The following is a 7117-nucleotide window of genomic DNA, read 5'->3' as shown; positions in this document are numbered from 1 at the left end:
TGTTGAGGAAACAAGTGGGAGTGAATCACAAGATCCAAATGAAGAAGCAAAGGAGTTTTATAGATTGGTTAGGCAGACCAACAGCTTTATTTGGGATGTAAAAAGTATTCCAATTTGTCCTTTATTGTCAAATTAATGTACATAAAGTGCAAGAATTCATGGAACAACAACTCATTCACAATTTTATTGGAACTACTAAACGATGCATTTCCAATGTGCGAAAAATTGCCCATATCCCACTATGGGGCAAAGAAGATTGTGAGTGATCTTGGTCTAAACTATGAAAAGATCGTTGCATGCAAAAATGATTGTATGCTATATTACAAGGAGCATTCGGAAGCAGATAAATGCTCAGTTTGTCAGATCTCAAGATGGAAGTTGAATAGCAAGGGTGGTAAAAGGGATGCTAAAAAAGTCCCATGGAAGGTATTGCAATATTTTCCTCTTAAGTCGAGGCTAAAAAGATTATTTATGTCATAAAAAACAACTCCAAACATGAGATGGCATCATGAGAATCGTTCTAATGATGAAGTACTAAGGCATCCCGCAGATGCTAAGGTTTGGAAATCATTTGATCGAACTCATGAGTCCTTTTCCTCAAATCCTCACAATGTAAGGCTTAGGTTAACTACCGATGGCTTTAATCCTTTTGGAAACATGAGTGTTAGCTATAGTTGTTGGCCTGTTGTATTCCCTTACAACATTCCCCCGTGGATGTGTATGAAAGAGTCTTACCTATTCATGTCTCTACTTATTCATGGCCAAATGGGTCCTGGCAATGATATTGATGTATTTTTAAGGCCATTAATTGATGAGTTAAAAGAATTATGGGAAAATGGTGTTGAAACCTATGATGCTTCAACACAAGAAAACTTTCAAATGAGAGTTGCATTAATGTGGACTATCAATGACTTTCCTACGAACGCTTATACCTCGGGTTGGAGTACACAACGGAATCTTGCATGCCCTTATTGTGGTAGTGAGACTTCTCATCGTAGGTTAAAGCATGGTAGCAAAATGTGCTATATAGGTCATCGTCGATTTCTTCCTCCTGACCATAAATGGCGATCACAGAAAGCACAGTTTGATGGTAAAAGAGAGAGAAAAGGGGTACCAAAACGATTATCTGGTGATGATGTGCTAAATCAACTTGGTACTCTACTACCAGTAACACTAGGCAAGGCCGTTAAAAGGAAAAGGTTACCTGGGCGTGGAAAAAGCCACAATTGGAAGAAATGTAGTATTTTCTTTGATTTGCCGTATTGGAGAACATTGTTGTTGCGTCATAATTTATATGTGATGCACATTGAGAAAAATATATGTGATAGTGTGATGGGGACAGTATTAGATATTGATAAGAAAAGTATAGATTCCTTAAATGCTAGGCTCGATCTAAAAATGATGGGTATACGGAAGGAACTTCATCCTGAAGATGGGAAGACTACTTTTCCTCGTGCTTGTTATACACTCTCAAAAGATGAGAAAAAGGCTGTGTTTTAGTGGTTGCAAAATGTAAAGGATCCGGATGGTTACTCCGCAAATTTATCTCAGTGTGTGAATGTAGGGGAACTGAAGATTTTTGGTACGAAAACTCATGACTGTCATGTCTTCTTGGAGAGATTACTCCCTCTTGTAGTGCGTGAATTATTACCTAAAAAGGTATTTGATGCTTTGATCGAGCTTAGCAATTTTTTAAAAGAATTATGCTCTAAAGTTTTATGGTTGGAGGACTTGGAGCATATGGAGCACACAATCCCTATAATTCTTTGCAAGTTAGAAAGTATTTTTCCACTTGCTTTCTTTGATGTAATGGTACACTTGCCAATTCATCTACCTTGGTAGCTAAAGTTGCCGGTCCAATGCAATATTGATGGATGTATCCGGTTGAAAAGTAAAATGAGGTTTTTTTTTTTTTTTTTTTTATAAGTGAAAGGTAAAATGAGACATTATTTAGAATATAGTTTTTTTTAATTACTCATATTAATTTGATGAATCAATAGGTATTTGTGTAAGCTCAAGGGTTATGTTCGTAACAAGGCACACCCAGAAGGGTATGTGGCGGATGAATGTCTAACATTTTGCTCACGGTATCTAATTGGGATCGAAACAATATTTAATCAACTTGAGTGAAATGATGATCGATGTCTAGCAACATGTGATGATACCCCTCGATTACCCATATTCTCTAGGAGAGGCCGCCCTTCTAGGAAGAGTGTAGTATGAGAGTTAAACAATACTGATTACTATGCAACATCGCTTTATGTCCTACAAAATTGTGATAAGATCGAGCCCCTTGTTCAATAAGACTTACTTCTTGTACATCAACTCTTCAATATTCTTGTATAAACTTTGAAGATTGACTATTATGATATCGTATATGTAGAGAACATAGGAACATCCTTGTAGACTTGGGTGTCAATGTTGACGAGATGCATAGACATGAGTTCATTTGTTTGTTCAAAGAAAGGGTACAATCACATTGGTTCATCCATTTAAAAAATTAATTAATTACTTAAGCATGAATCTTACATTATTTATATATCTTTGTAGATCACAAAACTTTATAATGATGGAAACGAGCATATGCGATCATTGGCTTGGGGTCCAGATAAACGAGCTACACATTACCAAACTGTTGTTTAAACACTAAAAAATGTTGTTCTAGTTACACTACCAAACAACCCCCTAAAATAAAGACATTTATAACCCATTAAGACATTTATGACCCCCATTTTGCCAAATGTTCCTTCTTCTTCTTCTTCTTTTGAGAAACCAGGCCAAACCATTAATCTATTAATCAAAGAACAATAACATCTACAACAACCAAGTAAGAAATGTCTAGTGGAACAAATTCTAGCCAAACTTCAAACGGAAAAGAAAGCTTAGCTCTCCTAGTTAAGGCATAGGCTAAAACATTACCTTGCCTCCTAGTATGAGATAAAGAAGGGATTTGTAAAAAACCCGAGATTAACTTAGTGCCTTTAACAATATGACCTACAGATGAACAAGGCAAAACCTACCCGGCTAAAGCCTTGATAATTGTTTCAAAGTTCCCCTTGAAAAAAGACCAATAGAAGCCGATCGAGTTCTACTTTGAAAGGGGCTGCCCTCAAACCATACTTTGATTGTTAATGCATATATATATGATCACCATTTTAGAACGTTAATTGGTGCATCTCGTGCATCTTAGGAATGTTTCTATTTAATTTTCAAAAGTAAAAAGAACATTTAAAAAATATTTTTTAATAACTAAAAAATTTACAAAGTGATATGATTAGTTTGTTTCACATCAACAACACAATAAACAAATTTCTAATTATTTTTTGGCATAAATGCACTTTTAGTCCCTTTATTCTGGGGCTTTTTTCTATTTTGGTCCCTACATTTTATTTTTACCACTTTTAGTCCCTAAACCAATTAACACGTGACATTTAAGTCCTTACCGTTACCCAACTAACAGAAAATGCTAACGTGGCTAACGAAGGAATAAAATATTATTAAAAATCCACCGTGGCACTCATCACCCATGCCACGACAGATTATAATTAAAAAAAAATAATTTCTCAATTTTAACAAAAGAAAAAATATGAGTTAAAATAATAATTTCTCAATTTAGCAAAATAAAATACAGAATTAAAAATTAAAAGTAACAAGAATTAAGATCTGAATTTAACTTGATCAAGAACACAAACCCAATTCAATATCATCAGTTAACCCATCACATACCCAAATGTTAACAAACTCAAAATACCCAAATATGAACAAAATACCAAACCGATTTACAACCACAATATTAATCAATATTAACACACCCGAAATAAATAAATAAAATTTAAAAACATGGCTGCCATGCGTTTGTATATCTCCCAATTCCCAATTTCCAAACATTAATAGATGGGTTGGATGCCACATGCAGGTTTTTAATTAGATTTTTTGGAAGAATAAGTTTTTCCCAAAGAACATTCATATGTTCTCTCTCTCTCTCTCTCTCTCTCTCTCTCTCTCTCTCTCACAGAAGCCGATTTTCATTTATGGAATTTTAGTTTTCTGAATTTGTATTTTGGTGGTTGGTTCGAGTTTATGGATTTATGGGTCTTTGATCTTTCTCTTTTCCTTAACTGATTGAGTGCTTAAGAATGGGACTTCATCTAGATCAAATCTCAAACTCGGGCTCACTTCAACAATGGAGCTTTATGGACCAGTGAAGGCAGGTAACCACGCCGAAATCAAAGACTTTGACACCTCCACTTGAAGGCTTAGATTCTCAGGTTCAAAATCTCAGATCTTCGGTTATGGTTTTAGTTTTATATGGGTTTGGGTTCTCAGTTTCATATGGGTTTGTTTGTATTGGGAAGTTGCAAGGATTGGTTGGGTTTGAAGGGATCTTGCTCTAATGGTCTTTGTTTGTTTTGAATTTTTAGTTCTGAAATTTATGGGTTCAAAAAGAGCCGGTAACGAATTGAGAAGATAACGAGTTGACTGATGGGTCGGTCGATTTGCCCTGGTGCGCCATTGTGTTTGGGATTGGAGAAAGCAACGTGAAGTGAAGAGAGAGAGAGAGAGAGTGGCGTAGCTTTTCCAATAGGAATCTAGGTCCGGTTCCGTCTCGGTGGAAGGGAGCTTGTTGGTAGGTGCTGGGTTCGACTGGGTTCGTTGGTTGGGATTGCAGGGTTTGTTGTTGTTGTTGGTCTTATCGATGTGGGTTTGTTGTTGTTGGTTTGGGTGTGGTTCGGTCTAATCGATTATGTTGATGTTGATGGTCTTGATTCTGGGTTTGATGTTTGATGTTCATGTTCTTGATTTTGGGTTTGTTGTTGTTGATGTTCATGTTCTTGATTTTGGGTTTGTTGTTGTTGATGTTCATGTTCAATTTTTTGTTTTTAATTTTTTTATTTAATTAATATTAATTTAAACGCTAATGTGGCAATTTTTTGATGTCAAAATAGATTTTTTAATTATTATTTTACTGTACCGTTAGCCACGTCAGCATTTTCTGTTAGTTGGGTGACAGTAAGGACTTAAATGTCACGCTTTAATTGGTTTAGGGACTAAAAATCGTAAAAATAAAATGTAGGGACCAAAATAGAAAAAGCCCCAAAATGTAGGGGACTAAATGTGCATTTACGCCTTTATTTTTTTAGTAATATTGTAGTTAGTACAAATTTTACTACATATAATTCTAACAAATATTTATAATATCTAAAACCTAAAGCATATCATTTATTGTTACTACACTTCTTTTGAGTCACATCAACATAGCAATTTTGTCCACTTTAGTCCAATTTGGTTCATTTTGATCCACTTCAATCCATTCAGTCCAAATAAGTCCACTTCGGTCTATTCGGTCCAATTCAATCCATTAGGTCCACTTCGGTTGGTACAGTTCGGTCCATTCGTTCCATTTTAAACTAAATGTGCCTTAAATTAATTCCTTTTGTAGGTTGTCTTTTCCAATTTTGGGCTCAAAATTTTGTTCCTTAATTTTTGGGATGAACTATATGAAACTTTATTTTATTTGGGTTAGACTCTTTAGTTTAGGGCTAAAAAACACAAACAAAAAAAGGCATTATAAGTTAGAGATATGAGCCCTAAAAAACCTATAAATATTCAAAATATTCAAAATATTACCTTAAAATTCAAGTTTCAATAATGTAGGCAATATACTTATAATTGGAAAGGAAAAAAAAATTCTGCAATTCTAAACTTATATAATAATTTAAAGTTAATAAAACATGTTACATGTGTTCTATGGAATAGGGGTGTACATTATTTTTCAATATTCTTGGACATGTTCATATTAGTCAACCAATACCGATTTGGGTATTTTCTTTTTCTTTTTTTAATTCCTTTTAATAATATCTTCTCAATTTATATAAAACAATATTATAATTATGTCAAATCAGAAAAAAAAAATTATAATTATGTAATTTAAATAATTTTATTTAATTTCATTTTTCATGCACGCACACCCCGCGCGCACACACACACATATCTATATATGCACTATTTAACCTACGAATTTTACATTATATTCTCATAAAATAATTAAATTACATTTTCCCAGACATTGTCTACGTTTGGTTTGGGACTAGTTTTTTTTTTTTTTTTTTCTAATCATCAATATGATTTGTTGAGATTAAAGTAACATAGGCCATAAATTTAGGCAACTTAGTTGTCGCTTCTTTACTGCAAGACTTATTTATTGCAGGAATTGACACAACGTCAAGCACAGTGGAATGGGCAATAGAGTTATTACACAACCCCAAAAAAAAATGACAAAAGCCCGAGATGAGCTTGAAGAAGTCTTAAACAAGGGCGGGCACGTTCAAGAATTAGACATCTCAAAATTCCATTATCTTCGAGCTATACTAAAAGAAACCTTACGACTGCACCCACCAGTGCCTTTTCTAATTCCATGTAAGGCTGAGACAAACATAGAAATATGTGGCTTCATCGTGCCAAAAAATGCTCAAATACTAATAAATGTGTGGGCAATGGGAAGGGATCAAGCATATGGCAAAACCCAACTTTAAAGGTCAATATTTTGAGGTGATTCCCTTTGGAGCTAGAAGAAGGATTTGCCCTAGATTGCCATTAGTTCACAAAATGATGCACTTGATGTTAGCTTCTATTGTTTACTACTTTTCTTGAGACACTTGGGCTTACCGTACATAGGGCAGTGCCCCTCCAAGCTATTCCCATCAAATCCTTGTAACTTTGATTGTTTGTTCTTAGCCCAATATGGATGTTAATTTGTCTATGTTTAATTTGATGCCTTCAATGTTAGGATTTGCCGTAAGTATATATAATAGAGGAAAACAACTATATATCATACATCATTATTTTGTAGTTTTATAGTGGGTTCTAGCTCAATTAGTAAAGCCCTTTGTTGTTTGATAAGGTTCGAATTACACCTACACTTGACCAGTAAGCTTGCTTTCAAAATGGAGATGATAATTGTTTGCCATTTATCTTGGCCTCTGTATTTTGACTTTCTTGTCTGTACGAACTTTTAGACGAGATAGTACCTCATATGGTCAATTCTTATTGGAGATGATGAAATTAAAGATTGCAACAAAACTAAAACAGAAGTAAAAGAGAAAGAAAGAACGTAAAG

Source organism: Castanea sativa, chromosome 5, assembly GCF_040712315.1.
Source record: "Castanea sativa cultivar Marrone di Chiusa Pesio chromosome 5, ASM4071231v1".
In the NCBI taxonomy this organism is placed as follows: Eukaryota; Viridiplantae; Streptophyta; class Magnoliopsida; order Fagales; family Fagaceae; genus Castanea; species Castanea sativa.
This window is presented reverse-complemented; position numbering follows the sequence as displayed.